The sequence below is a fragment of the Macrobrachium rosenbergii genome, chromosome 41 (genome assembly GCF_040412425.1).
Source record: "Macrobrachium rosenbergii isolate ZJJX-2024 chromosome 41, ASM4041242v1, whole genome shotgun sequence".
Taxonomy (NCBI): Eukaryota; Metazoa; Arthropoda; class Malacostraca; order Decapoda; family Palaemonidae; genus Macrobrachium; species Macrobrachium rosenbergii.
This window is the reverse complement of record NC_089781.1, coordinates 88,286,482-88,305,428: the sequence shown is the minus strand read 5'-3', so window position 1 is coordinate 88,305,428 and position 18,947 is coordinate 88,286,482. Positions and strand designations below refer to the sequence as shown.

The following is an 18,947-nucleotide window of genomic DNA, read 5'->3' as shown; positions in this document are numbered from 1 at the left end:
AACTCACTTGCATCTTTGTCCATTCCAGCTTGTGCTTGGCTAACTTCTGCTTCTCAAAAGAGATGAAGAACAGAGAAAGAAATGCCATCTGTCACTAGCCTTTTGTCAATATTTGTATCTTACTCATGATGACTTCTGGTCCAAAGAAGCATGGGTAGCAATGTGTATTAAGCAGCCATCACAGCTCCTATGGAGAAGGTGTCCAAGGACTTGAGAGCAATGGTCCTAAGAGCCTGTGGAACACATATATTCCTCATGAATGCAAAGGATAGGGCAAAGTACTTGACTCCAAGAGCTCTTCCCATGACTAGAAAGCCTTCACCCTTGAAGGATGACCTGCATGCCTACTAGACTAAAAGCAGTAATGGACTTGCTAAACTATTCTTGAACCCAGGTTGAACTACCAATAACATGTTGACCAGTGACCTATCCTTTACGACCATGATTAGTAATGAAAATCGGCAACCTCTCATGAGAATACTGGAGAACCACAACAGATAGTCTGGACAAGTTGATGCTGAGCACAAATATAGTGTCTCACAGGCAAGCCTGTGCACAATAAGAACCAGTTCCAAATAACACTGACAGTAAAAAATCTGCGGGAAACAAACACTCCTATCATACCTCCACAGTACTGTGAACATGGCCAGCCCAGGACAAGAATTCTGGGAAGGTGAACGAGTTGTCCACTCTATTCACAAGGCACCAATAGACTGAGAGGAAATTATGTCCACTGCTCCTCTCCAAGGAAGAGTGATGCCCTAGAGCAAGAATCATGTCCACTGCCCCTCTTCAAGAAGGAGCAATGCCCAAGAGAGGTACAGCAAGACTTTTAATATGCAGGAGACTTGTCAGCTCTCTTCCTGCTTCTCCTAAAGTTTGGAGAAAGATGATGAGGTAGAGGAAGAGTATAGCAAGTGGAATTACAAAAAGTGGACGGAAGCCTTCTGGAGACCACAGCATTCACATGAACTAATGGTTTCATAAATATGCTTATCCAACTATCCTTCAAGTCACCCACACAATTGCAACCCACCAAAGGGGTCAAAGAGATTTTTGCTACCTTGAAACCTGGCATAGCCTTCTCCTTGGATATAAATGAATGATCTGGCATTTCCTTCCAGTAATGACTGGTCTCATCCACATTTACTGTAATGTCTGGAAGATATGCTGCTGCTTGATAATCTTTTAAATATAGCAGGGAATTACGACACTGCTAGTTCCTCGGCTGATGCACTTCCACTTTGGATCCTGATGTTGCAAAGTTTGTGTCACTGTTTGAACTGCATAAAACATCCTGATGTTCCCTTGAATTCTGTATTTCTCATTGGGAAACTTCTTGAAGTCTGCACACAAAAACAACACTTTCTCTTTAATCAACAACTGCTTTACAGGAATAGAAAATGATGAATCTACTGTTCAATCCACAGAGAAAGATGCTGTTCTATTTCTTCATAGATCTTGCTCTTTTCTTATTGATAAATGTGCACTTCATCAGTAGAGCATCATCCTTGATGAAGGTTAAACTCTCAATTAGAACGACTGACGATACCATCATTTAGCTCAAGACAAGAAAAAAGTTATGGCAGCAATCTTTTCATCATTTTCATAGCATTTTATCATAGCTACCTTGTTTTCCAATGAAACTTTCCAATGAAGTCATGGCAGTAGTAATATTAAAAAGACATAGCAAATACCACATATATCAGTACAGGTATTCCCCTTTTCGATGGGGTTTCTTTCCAAAAACCCATCGTTTGTTGAAAAAATCGTTTTCAACTCAATATGGCCTAGCCTACACTAGGGTTCAGTACCATCTATACATATATGGTAGCCATAAGCCTACACTTTCACTATATTTATACATATATGGTTAGTAATTATTAGTGTCAGCTAATTCTGCAGGTTCAATGCAGACTGACAGATAAGCCAGTATTAAGAGAAATTGAATAACAAACAAGGCCTAGCCTGCACTTTCGTATATCAAATATAATCTAGCCTAGCCTACATTATTACAGTACTGTATTCTATTTTCACATAACACCGCAAATTTTTATACAAACATCAAAATAACGAATGTGCATCTTTCCCATGGATCTTTTAAAATGTTATGTTTACTACATTGTAATCCAATCGTAAATATTCTTATATTGCTTTTGCATTATAAAATAAAGAAATCATAGCGATCAAATGTTTTGGTTTGGAATCGATCACAACTTGTCTTTTTACAGTGGCATTTAACCAAACAGATGGCATTTCTTGCTTCAAAAATAGCATAAATTTATCTCTAAAAACTTTATTTATAAGGGACATGTAAATTTTTCGTTATACCAATGTGTTTTTATGTCGAAATATAACTTAAATATGTCTTCGTTGTGAAATTATTTTAGCCATTTTTTTAAACAGTAGATGACGTTGGCGGCTGCTGCCCGCATTGGTTTTGTATAATCCCAAACACTTAATCACGTACTGGGGCTAGTTTTGTGTAAACAAAAAATCAAGATTCCGATCTAATTTTCTCTTGATTTCATCATCAACCATCGACTTTTACATGTATCTTTTATCTATTGAAAACAGCAGTAATATGTGTTCTTTCATGTCCAGTAGTTTTGATTAAAATACTTTCCAATTTTATTATGCTTTTCATCCATGTTGAAAATTGTATAATAATTTATAGTCAAGCAGCTTGAAACATTCTTTTCTCAGCGTCAGCTACAACTTTCATGTTAATTTTAAACTGCAACTGCAGTATATTTCCTTTTTTTTCTTTTCTCCAAAATGCTATGATAAGGGTAGTGTAAAAACATATCAAAAAACTTAACGTAATTTTTAATATAACTACGATAATTGTTTAACCGCACCTGGTTGAAATACAAGCAAAATAGTTGTTATCCGATTTGGTTATTAGCAAAACAACAGAGTCTCTGTAGTTCAGTTTGTTTATGGCTTCTCTTTTATGGCAATTTTCTAAGAGTAAAGGTTACTGACAATGCTTTTAAAATTCTCTCACTTTTTTAACAATCTTTATGGAAAAAGAGATGGAGAAAAGATGTTGGTCTATTGTAAGTTGGTCTTTCTTGCTGCCTGATTCTACAATTGTAAGGAACACAGTTGCTTATGTTTACTGAAATTTAAAAATATTTTCTTCAATATTTTATAGAGGTCCCTAATTAACATTCATGTCAGTAACTCCATCGTACACTCAAGAATTATCGTAAGAGAAATTATCAAAGGTTACTAAATGACTACCTGTATTTACAAACGCACAAAATTGCAAACGAACACTGACCTATTTTAACTTCCGCCACAACGAGCAAGTGAGGTTAGCTCATTGAATTAATGTACCTATTCCAGCCTCTCAGGCCAACGTTTAAACGTGGTTTTGCCTGCCCTAGTTTTGCCTGACAATTAGTCACTTTGAAAAATTTAAAATTACGTATTTTCAAAATATTGTCAAAATCGATATTAGTTGCTAACCCCATCGTATTTTCAGCTTGAATTATCGTGGTCGAATCATCGTAAATCTTTGCATTTACCTGTACAAGCATTTGAACTTAATGCCAAGAACAGCACTAGTGCACAGCCAGACACTGGAGCTATTACAATTCACAATACATCGTTTTGTCTACGACACTATTTGTCAAAATTTAAGCTTTTAAATGGTTTTATTATTCTGTGCCCGTAACACATCAGAGGTACAGGCAGTCCCTGGTTTTATTAAAGTTCCATTTCTGACGGTTTATTAAAAAAAATCGCTGCTAACTGAAGATCGGCATTTCAGTTGAATTTTCAGCGATTTTTGGGGTTATTCTACTCAAGCAATGCCAAAAACGCCGATTTTCAGTTATCATGCAATACTTGTATCAGCTTCCAATACCCAATTATCAGCAGCCAATAAGCGGAAAAAAGCGATTTTAACCAAAGTTTAAATTGCCGATTTTCGTCGCTAGACAAGTGCCATAAAACCGAATCACTGTTAACGAGCCTGCCGTTAACCGGGGACTGCCTGTATATTATTTTATATGTTTTATTTTTTTTAAACTGATTTGGCACTTTGCTACTGTTTTATTGTACTTTTATGTCTGAATGGTGAAATCACAAACATTATGCTGTAAAGCCACGTCATGTACAAGACAATATTTTAGAGATTTTTTAAGCTTTTAAATGATTTTATACAATACATTACTTTTTGTATACTATTTTGCATATTTTAACATTTGTTTTTATGATTTGACATTTTTTTAAGAGGAGCATTTGACAAAAAAATAGAAGAATCCAAATTTTTCCAGATATTTCATATATGGACTCTTACACCTCTTGACTATATTCTCAGAAAATTTTATTATAAAATTTGCAATAGTTTTGGAGTTATAAGCCGAAACCGTAACCCTACTATCACTGAGAACATTACACTTTTCGTATAATGTAATGATAACTTCAGTATATCGGTAGTAATTTCAATTTAGCTATCAAAGAAGAATATCTAAATGCGGTATATGGCAACTATATCCTATGCAAGTGCGTAGAGGCTCTGTGGGTGAAGTACCCACTTGGGCAATCAGTGGCAGCTCAGCTCTCGACGAAGCAAGACGTCATTTGCCCAACCTTGCCCGTGTTTTTGACACACTTTTCATTCAGCGCATTGTATTACTTTGCAAGTCAATTTTTGTATTTCTCTTGGCTTTGCAATGCTTCCTTGTTCAGAAGAAACCATGCCAAGACCAAAGAAAATTTAAACAACATCTATGTTCCATAAGAGAAAGGAAGAAACCTTTGTCATGAAGAGGAGGCATCCAAGAGAGAGGAAAGAGGGGACCAGGAGCCTAAATATATAAAATATAATACAATATACACATAAAATAACAATCACAGATAACACCAATATGATATGACATATCAAATTTGTCATAAAAACCTCAAAGTGTGAGACAACAAGCAAATATATGGACAGACAAGCAAAAAATTTCATCATAAAACTCTGGAGGTCAATATCTCAAAACTAAAGTTATCGACCTTCAAATGGAAACTCAGATGTAACAAATTCACCTATCTCATGAAACAAAAAGCAAATGTAAACTAAATAGTCTACAAAACTATAGTATTTTTTTTATTTTGTCCCAAAAATATTTTTGAGATGTATTTTTCTACAAAATCAATCCACGATTTTTCAAAAATCAAAAAATATTTGTAAAAAAATTGAAAAAAAAAAAAAATAATCTATAATACCTGTCTACCACGTAAATTTCAGCTCTTAGGTTGCAATAGTTATGGCTGAGTTTTTTTAAAGAATCAGGGGGCTACCAGCGAATGGGGGGCGGGTGAGAAGGAAAATATGATTACTGACCTTTTCGCTATACACAAACTAACCAATGCCCAAAATTTCAGGCTGATTCATGAAAAAAAAAAGTTATTAATAAAAAATGATATTTTAATGATAAAATAAAGTTTGTTCATACTTACCTGGCAGATATATATATAGCTGTATTCTCCGAAGTCCGACAGAATTCCAAAAACTCGCGGCACACGCAGTGGGGCCAGTTGGTTAATACCCATTCCCGCCGCTGGGAGGCGGTATCAGGAACCATTCCCATTTTCTATTCAGATTTTCTAGTGCCACTGTCTCCTGAGGGGAGGAGGGTGGGCACTATGATTATATATATCTGCCAGGTAGTATGAACAAACTTTATTTTATCATTAAAATATCATTTTGTTCATGCAACTTACCTGTCAGATATATATATAGCTGAATCCCACCATTGGAGGTGGGAAGAGACAGAATAGGATTTAGGAAACAAATATATGTAGGCGATTGACGCCTTGGTTCCTTACTTGTTAGCATAGCTGACTTCGTGATTACAGTCACCAAGCCTGCTTCTGCTTTACTACAGTCTCCAGCAAGGTAGTGACCTATATAGCTGGTGAGTTCTAGATGATCTGTCCACGGGGCATGACCACAATGGGACTAGATCATAAGACCATACTGTGAGAGCAAAAGGAGCAACGACCAACCACCTGACCGAGAGCATCAACTGCCAAAGGGACGCCAGATCGGTGGGAAGTCCCGTAACCAACTTTAGCTTTCGACATGCCCTCTCCCTGGTCCTGGGAGTCCGACAGAGGTCCAGGCCTATGTTAGCATAGCTGACTTCGTGGTTACTGTCATCCAAGCCTGCTTCTGCTTTTACTAGAGTCTCCAGCAAGGTAGTGACCTATATAGCTGGTGAGTTCTAGATGATCTGTCCACGGGGCGTGACCACAATGGGACTAGATCATAAGGCCATACTGTGAGGGCAAAGGGAGCAACGACCAACCACCTGACCTAGAGCGTCAACAGGTCCTGCCGAAAGGGACGCCAGATCGGGGAAGCCTCCGTGACAACCCTCTTGCAGCTTTCGACATGCCCTCTCCCTGGTCCTGGGAGTCCGACAGAGGTCCAGGCCTAGAAAGCGTTATGGGACCGATCTGACGTAAAAAAAACAAAATCAAGATTAAAATATACTTCCTAACCTCTAAAGGATAGGATGAGTATCGCTCCCTGCCCGCAACACTGTGTCTGCAGAAGCGACAACAGGTCCTGCCGAAGGGACGCCAGATCGGTGGGAAGCCCCCGTAACCCTCCTGTGGCTTTTGACTTGTCCTCTCCCTGGTCCTGGGAGTCCGACAGAGGTCCAGGCCTAGAAGTGTTATGGGGCCGATCTGGAGTGCGGAAACGTATGGTCCTAGCGAATAGCAGTCTTCGTATGTCGTCTTCACGTCCCGCAAGTAATGTGAAGCGAACACCGAATTGCTTTGAGAAGGTGGTACCCAGAAGATCGCAAAGGGACATGTTCTTCTGGAAAGCCACCGAGGTTGCAATGGCTCTAACTTCGTGAGCCTTAACTTCAAAAGACTCAAGTCACTGTCTTGAACGTCGGAAAGTGCGTCTAAAATGGTGCTTCTAAAAAAGAACGCCAGTGCATTCTTAGAAAGAGGCAAATCCGGCCTCTTGACAGAGCACCACAGACTGTCCGAAGGACCTCGACTTTCCTGAGTCTTCTGCAAATAAAATTTGAGAGCCCTGACAGGACACATGACTCTTTCTGGTTCATGTCCGAGAATTTCCGTCATACCCTTAATCTCGAAGGTCCTGGGCCAAGGGGTAGACGGGTTCTCGTTTTAGCAAGAACATACGGCTTAGAGAACATACTGCATTATGGCCTCTAAAACCTACATGATTATTGATAGCCTGAAGTTCACTAACTCTCTCGCGCGTAGCCAGAGCAGTTAGGAAAAAAACCTTCCTTGTCACATACTTGAGACGCCAAGAAAGAGGCTCAAGGTATTTGACATAAAAAATTTAGGACGACATCCAGGTTCCAGGGAGGCGTCCTGGAATGAGGTACCTTGACAGTCTCAAAGGATCTCAAGAGATCGTGAAGATCCTTGTTGTCGGCTGATAGTCTGAATGCAGTTAGACTCAGAGCGGGAAGTTTTGAGGTACCTTTCGAAATGGGGCTGCCTGAGCAGATCTACCAAGGGACGTCCCCATAACCTCCACAGCTCCTGACATACTTCCTCGTGAAGGGTCCACTCGGTCGGTAGAAGCTGCCGCTGTCGACCGAGAAGGTCCGCGGATATTCTCCCCTCCTGCAACGAACCTCGCAAGGATCGATCCCCAGCGCATGGGCCCAAAGCAGGATCTCCTTCGCCAGGGCGAACAGGGACCGGGAACGAGTTCCTCCCTGTTTCTTGAGGTAAGCCAGGGCTGTGGAGTTGTCTGAATTTACTTGTAAACACTGACTTGCACTCGGCCTGACACTTGGCTCCTCGAAGGATTGAAGGGCCAGCAGGATCGCCCCTAATTCCTTGAGATTGATGTGCCAGGACACCTGTTACCCTCTCCAGGTGCCTGACACTTTCTCCCCTCCTAGTGTTGCTCCCCATCCCTCCCTGGGAGCGTAGGGAAAACAACACCAGGTCGGGGCTCTGAAGGCATAGAGAAACCCCTTCTGCCAACCTCGAGGGGTCGAGCCACTACCTCAGGTGAATCTTGAAAACGGGAGAGATCTTCAGGGTCTCCTCTAGATTCTCCTTGTCTATTCAGTTTTCCGCCAGGAAAAACTGGAGCAGCCTGAGATGAAGTCTTCCCAGGGAAACAAACTTCTCCAGAGAGGAAATGGTCCCCAGCAAACTCGTCCATTCCCTCACCGAGCATATTTCCTTCCCTAGGAAGGATGAGACTTTTTCTAAGCATTGCTACTGACGTTCCTGGGATGGAAAAGCTTGAAAAGCCACTGAATCCATCTGAATCCCCAGATAGACGATGGACTGCGTCGGGATCAGATGGGACTTTTCTTCGTTCACTAGAAGTCCTAGGGACTTTGTCAACTCTAAATTCGCATTCAGGTCCTCCAGACACCTTGACTGTGAAGAGGCTCGGATGAGCCAATCGGCCAGGTAAAGCGAGATACGAATACCCGCCAAGTGAAGCCATCTCGCCACATTTCTCATGATAATCGTGAAGATCATGGGAGCTGTGCTTAGCCCGAAGCAAAGAGCTCTGCATTGAAACACTCGTCCCCCTAGTACAAACCTCAAATACTTCCTCGACTGGGGATGTATGGGAACGTGAAAGTAAGCGTCCTGTAAGTCCAGAGCGACCATCGAATCTCCTGGTCTTAATGCTCCTAAAACAGACTGGGACGTCTCCATCGTGAACTTCTCCTTCACCATGAAGCGGTTCAGTCTACTGACATCAAGGACTGGTCTCAATCCTCCCGACTGCTTCGGAACTAGGAACAGTCGGTTGTAGAATCCTGGGGAGTCCAGCTCCAGGACTTGCTCCACAGCTCTGGCTCGAGCATTTGCTCTAATAGCTCGAAAAGGATCTGTTGCTTCTCTTGATGGAATGAGGACGACAGATCCCTGGGCGACGTGCACAGAAGTGGTGAGTCGAGAAAGGATCTTGTATCCTCTCTGGCGATAACTTCAAGGGACCAGGTGTCTGCCCCTCTTGCTCTCCAGGCTCTCGCAAACGAAAAGAAGCCTGGCTCCTACAGGTGTCTGGAGGCGCTGCAAATCACTTCCTGCCCCAAGGTTTAGGCGGGGCTCCGCCTCTGAAAAGACCTCTACCTCGGGAGAAGATCTCGAGGAAGAAGCTCCTCCACGAAAGGGCTTCTACTTCCTGGAGGTCTGACCCGACAACGACATCAAAGGACTGCCGGGCGTCTTGACGAGTGGGCCAAGAGGTCTTGAGTGGCCTCCTTCAAGCTGGAGGAAAGATCCTTGAACAAGGACTGGGGGAAGAGATGGCTCGAAAACGGGAGAACAGCAAAGCCCTCTGCGACGGAGAAACTGACTTTGCAAAAGTATGACGCCAAAGGCATCTGGTGTTCCTAGGCGGTCACCCATCCAAGTACTGACCAGACCCAACGTTGCTTAACTTCGCTGATCGCACGAGAAGCGGTGCTTTCAACGTGGTATGGCCGTTGGCTGGTAGGGCCATAGGCTGTAAAGTTACAGTACAAGGCCCTCTTCTTCAAGAGGCCCATACAAAGAGGGAAGCCAGTTCCTCTGAGCCATCCCTGACTGCCTTGTCCATGCAGTTCAACACGCTGGACAGCTCCCCAGGCAGATCGAGTCGGGACTCCTAATCCTGACGTCTAGAGCCCCCAAACACCAGTCCAGGAAAAAGAAGACCTCCATGGTTCGAAACAGTCCTTTCAAATGGTGATCCGTCTCCGACATAGTCCAGGACACTTTGGCAGCCGACAGGAGGGGGACCTTCTAGGCGGCGTCGACCAAGCTGGCAGAGTCTCCCTGGGACAACGAAGGAACTCTTGAGCCGACGTCCTCCCGGTCTCTTACCACATACCTGCCTTGCCGCTCAGCTTGGACGGAGGCAGGGCAAAAGAAGTCTTGCCTTGGGTCTTCCTTCCTCCATCCAGGTGTTAACCTTCTTGAAGGCCTTCTTCGTCGCCAGAGACGAAGTCATCTTGACAAACCCCCCTGCTCTCCTCGTCTGGGACGAAGCAAACTGGGAGAAGGCAGGAGGAGAGAGAGTGGCCGAGGGTTTGAAACTTGTCGCCAAACAAGTCCTTAAGAAAGGCCGGCTAACACCTGGTAGTCCGTGAGACGAGGAAGGGGGAGGCTGCTCAAGGACTGCAGGCTCCGACTCACAAGAGACTTCTCCTCTTCAATGGGAGAAAACGAAGGCCTTGCGGTCCAACACGCAGATGGGATCTACGCTTCCCGCAGACTTTGATTGCTCTGAAGCTTCACTGCCGAGCAACCAAAGAGGCGTCCTCCCGAGTCCATCCGGCGTCCTGCACGGCAGCGAGAGGAGCGTCCTGACGAGCAGCTACAGAAGCGTCCAGGATAGCTGCTTGCGGAGCGTCACGATGGCGGTCCAGCTGGCGTCCCTGCACGGCAGCGAAAAAGCGTCCTGACGAGCAGCTACAGAAGAGTCCAGGATAGCTGCTGCGGAGCGTCACGCTGGTGGTCCAGCCGAGCGTCCCTGCACGGCAGCGCGAGGAGCGTCTGACGAGCAGCTACAGAAGCGCCCAGGATAGCTGCTTGCGGAGCGTCACGATGGCGGTCCAGCCGGCGTCCTGCACGGCAGCGAGGGCGTCTGACGAGCAGCTACAGAAGCGTCCAGGATAGCTGCTTGCGGAGCGTCACGATGGCGGTCCAGCCGAAGCGTCCTGCACGGCAGCGAGAGGAGCGTCCTGACGAGCAGCTACAGAAGCGTCCAGGATAGCTGCTTGCGGAGCGTCACGCTGCAGCAGAGCGTCACGATGGCGATCCAGCGAAGGTGAGCACGACTGGGAGAAAGCATGCTTGACAGAAAGGCCCCCAGTCAATATATTGTGAAATAGGCTACCTAGAACTTGGGAAGTCTCAACTCCCGCTTAGCCTACGAGTACTAGAATTTGGCTCATTTCGTTAGGCGGGTAGATTTAAATCAATCTCGGCGAGATAAAACCTATTCTCGTCGTTTTAACTAAAATTATGGTAGGATATCTCTCACCCTGACTAAAACTAATGTTTGATACCGACCTGAGTAAATTATGGCATCTTTAACGTTTACCGTGCTACTTTGAACTCGCGAAAAGCATTTGTTTACTTTTTACTAGGAGGCAGCCATTGCCTACGTGGGAGTCACTCTAGTCCGCTGCTCTGAGACTATCTCCAAAAACAAACCTTACATTTCCTTTAATAACTCCATAAGTGTTTGATTTTGTTGTAACAACATAGTTACGAAAACTTTATTGGACATATCCTCTTCAGCGTCCGCCTTTTACGAGTCCGTTTTCACGACGTGCACTTTGACTGACCCAGCGTTACTATTGTTTCTTCTTTATTATCGCTGACTCGCTCAATCTATGCACCTTCGCAATAGATATTTTGTTAGCCATCTTCCAGATGCAAAAGGAGCACTATTAGTGCGAGAATGAAATCCTGAACTAATAAATTAGCAGGGTGGGAGGCAAAGTAAGCGATCATTTATCAAGCAAACCTGCCCCTACACCTCATGCATATAAAGTGAGGATCTACCGAAACTTTCAGGTAGCCTCACCTTAAACTCATTCACACAACATACTCTGGAAGCTAGCATAACTAGATCCAGACATCATCCAAAGAGCAATCAAAAGCAAATTCCACAAAAGCGTATGCCAATCCACAATCCAAAGACAAAAACCAAAAGTCAAATAGAATACTTAAGTGGAAAATAACGAGTTTACTGAAATCCAAAGACGGAGGTACTGAAAACAGTTGTTGACAGTACCGGGGACAGAGAAAATCTGAATAGAAAATGGGAATGGTTCCTGATACCGCCTCCCAGCGGCGAAATGGGTATTAACCACCTGGCCCCACTGCGTGTGCCACGAGTTTTGGAATTCTGTCGGACTTCGAGAATACAGCTATATATATATCTGACAGGTAAGTTGCATGAACAAAAGATTTTTTCAAACGCTCCCCTTAAACAGATTTCTGTATTTCTCTGGGCCTTTAACATTTGTTGCAGAACAACAAAATGTTTAACCATGTAAATTAATTTACTTCCTTTACATTCTCACAAAAAAACCTTAAAAGTCGAAAATGCCAATACTTGAACAAACATAACTGAAGGTACTACAGTATAAAAGAAATTAATAAAGTATATGACAGTAAAATACTACACTTTCAGAAATACATGCTGCATAAAATATCTGCAGACAAAAGTCTCTCCCTCATTTATGAGATTGTCTTTATTTTTTAGCTACAACTATTTCAACTGACAAGCTCTGAGCCCAATTCCCACTCTTGAAAAATGCATAACCCTGCTTCCAAAAATATATAAAATATATTGTGCTAAACCTCACTACATCCAGTATACACATTAACTTACAGCGTTAACAGTTCCTAAATCATTAGGATATCTAAACAGGTGACTACTACAACAAAATTTTCAAAACTATAGTTTGTGATTAATACCTATACACACATTTCATTATCAATATCAAATTTTGTAATGTTGAAAACCCTTATTGTATTTCAAAACCAACACACAATTACCAAAGAATTTTCTACATACTACAAATTTTCAAGTGAAACTTTACACCTGCATCACTTTTGAAATGCAACATAAAATTGCTAAAAAGGTATGCTATACTTCTATTCCACGGTTCAACTCACCTCTTCTGACCAATAAGTTAGTGCAACAGTTTCTGCTGATGTCCATTTGGGTATGGTCTGTTCTTGGTAACACAAAGTTAAAATTTCATCTATTTTACTTATCAGTTCTGTTGTAGAGTTACACTTTTTCAAAATTTCTGCAAAGCTGCTCAGCATCCATGAGAGATAAGCTTTTGGTTCATAGTCACTTGCCATTCTCAGCTGCTCTTGAAGAAACTGGAAAAATTTAAAATGTTAGCTTTGTAAGAAACTATTGCAAAAATCTTTCAGATTTAATCTCATCACAATAGTGTTATCATACGATAACATACATTTTTCCTAAATACACAAACCTGTCTTATACGGAATTATCTATGGCAAAAGCTTGTCCAATCACTGAAGCAGGGTAACAAGGTAGTTAATTAGCAGCATGTGAGTGAGGGGTGGGGGGAACCAACCCATTCATTTAACTAACAGCACCATTTTCCTTTGGGATTAGGGACAAATGCACAGTTGGTTAGACGTAGAATTAATGACAAAAGGACCAGGAACTCAACTTGCTTTCCCTGAAGAAAAGGATTGTGAGTCTCCAGAAAAATCAAGTACGGCAGAATCAGAAATTCCACACTGATCCTAAAAAGATTACTAAAGTCATTGTGGCAAGAGCTTCCCATCTACTCTATCTCAACCTCAAGTTAAGCTCTATTCAACACTTCCTTCCACTGTGAGCCTTGAAAGGATTAGTAAGATTCATGTTGAACATCGACAGGACTCAAGCAAGAGGGACACAATGAGAAACCAAATAATCCAATATAAAATATAAAAACTTTCTCCTTAGCTGAACTAGACTTTAACCAAAATTGATCTGTGATATACAGAGCGTTATAAACCGTAGGGTTAGGGTTAAAGTCCTGAAGCGTCTTGGGTAATGGCACTTGACCTTTCTGGGTACCAAGGATAAATTCAATTGATGCCCAGCATATTTTGAACAGCTTTTGTTACTTTCATCTGGAATGTGGGTACATGCAAAATTTTGAAACCTGATTTTTCTTTTTGTTCAGAGTCTCACCAATCACAAGGGATTTTGGAAATCAGACACTACTTGAAAAAACCACCTTCACTTCTTAGCCATGGCCCCTTTGGTGCATACACATAATCAAGTTCCCCTGATTTTTTTTTGGCTGTATTTCAAAATTTCATGCAAAATTTTTTTGTATATATATTTTGCACATTTCTGACATTCATTTCTGTGGCATATTAGTGGTATCTCAGATATTGGAGAGTCCTTATGTCCCACAATTATGGAGGAGCACAGTGGGAAACTGGGGTTTTTGGGGTGGGGGAATCACATAACAAGTGACACGCAAGGATGTACTTACACATCCACATGATACTTTTGCAAGTTCTAACTATAATTAGGGTGACATGTAAAGAACCTTTCAAATAAAACACCAAGCATTACGTAAATAAGAACCTGGTGGGCTCAGTCATGTTGGGGGGGCAGTCTAGATGGGGACAAAGTGGCCCAGAACCAGAAAGGACCCAGTATCCTAGGTTAAGCTAGGTCACAACCATATTTTTTTAAAAATTTACAATGACCTAGATTAGGTTAGGTGGGGGTCCACATTGGAGAGGGCAAAGCCCCTGACTAGGTAAGGTCCAATCACCCTTGGATATGACAGGATATTTCAGTTTACAATACCCTAAGATACATTAGGTAGGGAGATAGGTTACTCTGGTAAAACTTTACTTTAAACCATTATCAGATTTTGACTTTCTTTCTTTAGATCTTCAGCTGAAAACTCTTATGGATACAGTTAACAGACTATAAACCCACAATGCTTCCAAAGGGAAATCAACCTGTAGGAAGGGACATGTCATAGGAAAAGGTAATGAATATATAAATAAATATGCAGGAGCAGAAAATAACACTGATACACCTGAATTCATTAGATGTAAGCAAAAACAGAAATGAACTTGCTCCTGGTTTAAACATTTGGAGGTCAGAAGATTCCAACCCTGCACTAAGCAAACTATCCCACATTATAACTGTCACAAAAATAAAACTCTTGGCAAACTTTGAACGTCAAAATATCATTTTCACGTTTAAATGTGAGCTTGGAATGTTTCTGACATTCCTTTCATTAGCAAGTAAGTACTTTTAGAGGTAATGGACCCCACCCTTATAGCCTGCAATGTGGGGACCACAATGGGAAAACGAGATTTTTGGCAGGTGGAAAACTTAAAACTAGTAAAATACAAGAATTGTTTTAACCTCTAACCTAGCCAAGAGGCTTTGCTTTGTTCTGGACCCTCTAACCTAATCTAACCTAAGACAATGGGTCCATACCTAGCCCTAAACTCCCTACCTACCTACCCTAGAGGGCTGCATCCTTACCTAGCCCTCTACCCGCTGACCAAGCCTAACCTCCGGGGTTAGGTCCTTACTTAGCCTGGAGAAGGCTTTGCCCCTAGTGGCCCCCCCAACCTATCCTAGGAAGCTGGGTTCTTACCTAGGCCTAGGCCCCACCTAAACTAATCTAGGGCAATGCATATAAATAAAAAAAAAAGTGCAATCTAACCAACTACACCTCACCTAATCTAAGGCACCAGAACCTTATCCTAAGGCATAACACTAGTTTGAAAACATTCCATACGCTTAATCTGATAGAAAGCTATCAAAGAGATTAACGTCCTCACTTTGTTTTTCCCCCATCCAAAGCCCATCCCTTGTCCTACTGTGGTCCCCCAAATTGTAGAATATATGGGTGGGGTCCACTAGGTTATCTCTAAAGGACTAATTTACTGACAGATGAATGTCAAAGAAGCCCCCTAGAATAGTTTAAAATATAGAATTTAGGCAAAGACCAAGCTGGGACCTAACTAGGAAACTGGCGGATGAATACAAACAAGACAAACTATCCTACAGTGCCAGGTCCTGACCTAAACCAAATGTAACCAACCTAACCTAACATAAAGGACGGCTGCAATAACCTGGGCTAAAGGGATTTATATATGGACCCCCCTGAAAGTTTTACCTTTTCAACTGGGTATTTCTAGACTTTTACTTCTGATACCTTGGCGGAGTTTGATTGTTGTCCAGGCAGGTGTTGCGTACTGGCCAATTAAACTGTAAACTACCCATTAAAAATATAGCCATAGAAAAGAGAATAGAATAGAACAATATAAAATTAACGGCATCACCAACCGTGGGACCTATGTGAACATTCAACGCTGAAAGGAGGAAAACCGTTGTTGGATCCACTTCATGTTAATTACGGTTTGTTAAGAGAGGTGGAAAAAATTAAAGTAAAAGAATATGAACAAAGGTGTACAGTAAACAGAATGAGAGGGGTTGCCGCCGCCGAAGAGACGCTACAAAGACCCTCTACCCAAAGAAATGCAGTGCACTGGCAGCACTAGGCTACCCCTGCAATTTAAATTAAATTAATTCCCAGTTCCTAAACGTGAAAAATACTGCAGTGACAGCTTGCCCGATCCCGGCCATGTCAACCAAGCCTAGGCCTAGGCTGGGCATCCAATACCCTATAGGCTAAAATTGTTCGAGGGACAACAGGTCCACCTGTCATGACGCTACACACTTGACATGTTGATTTATAAGGTGCGTTACAATCACACATGAATTAATTGTATTTCTTATAACATTTAGACGTCTGAGTTAGGTGACATTGTGGCTGCCTAGAGTTAGCAGATTAGAGCCCTAGGGCCATAAACCTCTTTCTTTTTCAGGTTATATTACGGGTTCATTTGTAATATTTAAAAAAAGTTCCCTCTGACATGAATTACATACTATCACATTAATGTACTTACATTGCCTCAAATAAACGAAATATACCTTTACGCGCTGGAAACTTGTTGAAGGTCTACATGTCCTTAGGGAACTTTACTTTCGAAGCTGAGTTACCTGGTGAAACTATTAGTAATACTATTAATTTACACAATAAAACATTTTAAAGGTATAATTTGGCACATTTTTTTATTATTAAGACATAAAAAATCTATTAAACCGTAATATATTCAATAATTTTGATTTTAATATTCCTATATATTATGTGTTAAACTCTCGTATGACTACACCAGCCAAAGTTGTTTGGTTTGTGGTAAAATTGTGTGAATTCTACCAAAATAAACTAAGATAGGAAGACCAAATTAAATATCTTTGCGGGTTGCTCCAGGAGCAATAGCCCGTGCTGGCATATTACTATCTTAATATCCAACAACGAACAACTAGTTTTAAGACATTACAAAAAGTGCCAGTAGGTTGGATAAGCAATTACAGCCTTTTTTTTTTCATTGAGCAGCACTCAAAATTTTGTTTTGCCATAAGTAGTTTGCTTGAATGCTTTCATTCTCCTCTAGATATTTATTGCTGCTCATTACTCTTTTGCTGCAGATGTGCTGTTGACTTTTCTGTTTCCATAGTTTCTGTTATCTATAAGTGAATCTGACGGAAATTTTTATTGTTTCCCAACGAAAAAATGAATAGATAATCCTTTCCCATAGGCCAAATGGTCTATAATATAGTTTCATTATTACAAGTTAATTACACCTCATTTGTGCTGCTTTAAGTTACTTTCATTCATGCGAGTGCTTTTGTGCATTTATATTAATTCCCCGCGAAAAGTATCCTGATGCTCGCATATCTGACATGGTGACTTTTTTTTATCTTATTCACTTTTTACAAAAGCATCATCATTGGTTGCTTGATTAACCAGCAGTAAGATGCTAAAGAGAAGAAATATGTGACTTGATTTGTTTAAGGAGAGGAAGGCTGATGTGTCCACCATTTAATGTGATACAGATGAAACACAAGAGAAAATGATAAAAGCATCCAGGAATGTAGAATAAGAGAAAGTCAACTGTAATGACAAGACTACTGACGGTACTGAAGAGTTCCCTTTGGTTGTAGAAAGAAGACCAGTAACTCCCTTGAAATTTTAGGGCATTTATTTATTTATTTATTTATTTATTTATTTATTTATTTATTCATTTATCTATCTATCTATCTATCTATCTATCTATCTATCTATCTATCTATCTATCTATCTATCTATCTATCTATCTATCTATTTAGGGGACTCAGTGTAGACCAGTTTCACAATTATGGCAAAGTTAAGTGTCGACAACAACCAGGAGGTTAAAAAATGGAAGGGATTGATATGTACAGGTGGTTGGGAGTAAAGATAAGGATGATGGTACGATGAGAGAGGAGAGAAGTCACGGGATAGGTGAAGCAGGTTAGGTAGTCAGGGGTATGCAAAATATTAAGTAAAGACTTGAATTGGCAGAGAAGACAAGATGAGAATGTTTGAAAGGACTCTTGGGCTATTTCTCCTTTATGGGTGGAATGTGGGAGCTGAAGATAAATCAATAAAAAATTGATGCTGTGATGAACGGTTGGCAAAATATATGCAGTGTTTAAAGAAAATAATGATAAGGCGAGAAGTGTAGAGATATAAAGGATAAGTGGTAAAAGGGTTGTTCTTGCGAAAGGATGGATGAAAGTATTTTGATATGATTCAGTCACATGGGAAGGATAGATGGTGATAGGCTGATGAATAATGTATTATTCAGGGTGAAAGGAGGAGAAGTAGTATTTTAAAGAAAGGACTTTAACATAAAGGAAACACTAAAGTACTCCCAAGATACGAGAGAATGTTTTAGTGTGTGTGCAGAAATTTGTAGCACTACTGATGACGTATGATGGTGGCTCCTGTGGATGTTTTACTATAAAGGAGGTTCATCCACTATTCTCTCATGGAGGAAACAGCTAATGCTCTCTCTCTCTCTCTCTCTCTCTCTCTCTCTCTCTCTCTCTCTCTCTCTCTCTCTCTCTCTCTCTATATATATATATATATATATATATATATATGTGTGTGTGTGTGTGTGTGTGTGTGTGTGTGTGTGTGTGTACGCTTTTAAATAAATTTTATGCACCTTCCTATTCCTGCCCCACCTTCAACTTCCATTCCACTCATCCTTCTTTAAAATGAATGACAGCTTAAAAACATGATACTTTTTGGACACCATGTCTAACGTAACCTTCCTTACTTATCTGAAAGATACTCAGATAATTATCAATGTCCAAGGGATAAAATACACTTTTTTTTTTTTTTTAATTTCGAGGGTTCAGTTTTGGGAGGAGTAAGGTGGCAGATCATTTTGTGCCCATGTAATCAATGAAGGTCCCGAACACTGGAAGATGAATTTTTGTACCTTCCTGGCGTTGATTTCGTTATTATTTCAATAAAAAAATTTGAAATTATAGAATGATGTTGCATTTGCTGTTT

At 41.1% G+C, this 18,947-nt stretch overlaps 1 protein-coding gene and 1 non-coding gene across 3 annotated transcripts in view; both read right to left on the bottom strand.

The window, feature by feature from the left end:
• Positions 1 to 16,562, bottom strand: part of LOC136826969 (synaptonemal complex protein 2-like) — a 70,971-nt gene extending 54,409 nt beyond the window's left edge. The window contains exons 1-2 of one of the 2 annotated variants that reach the window (XM_067084580.1): positions 16,493 to 16,562; positions 12,658 to 12,873 (exon numbers count right to left, since the gene is read on the bottom strand). The gene's annotated coding sequence lies outside the window, so the exon portion shown is untranslated. Of the gene's footprint in view, positions 1 to 12,657; positions 12,874 to 16,467 lie in introns of both variants that reach the window. The other variant, XM_067084579.1, reaches the window with a different exon arrangement.
• Positions 9,354 to 9,472, bottom strand: LOC136827274 (5S ribosomal RNA). Its single transcript, XR_010849799.1, has one exon. It is a non-coding gene; the product is annotated as a 5S ribosomal RNA (ribosomal RNA).
• Positions 16,563 to 18,947: the final 2,385 nt, after the last annotated feature.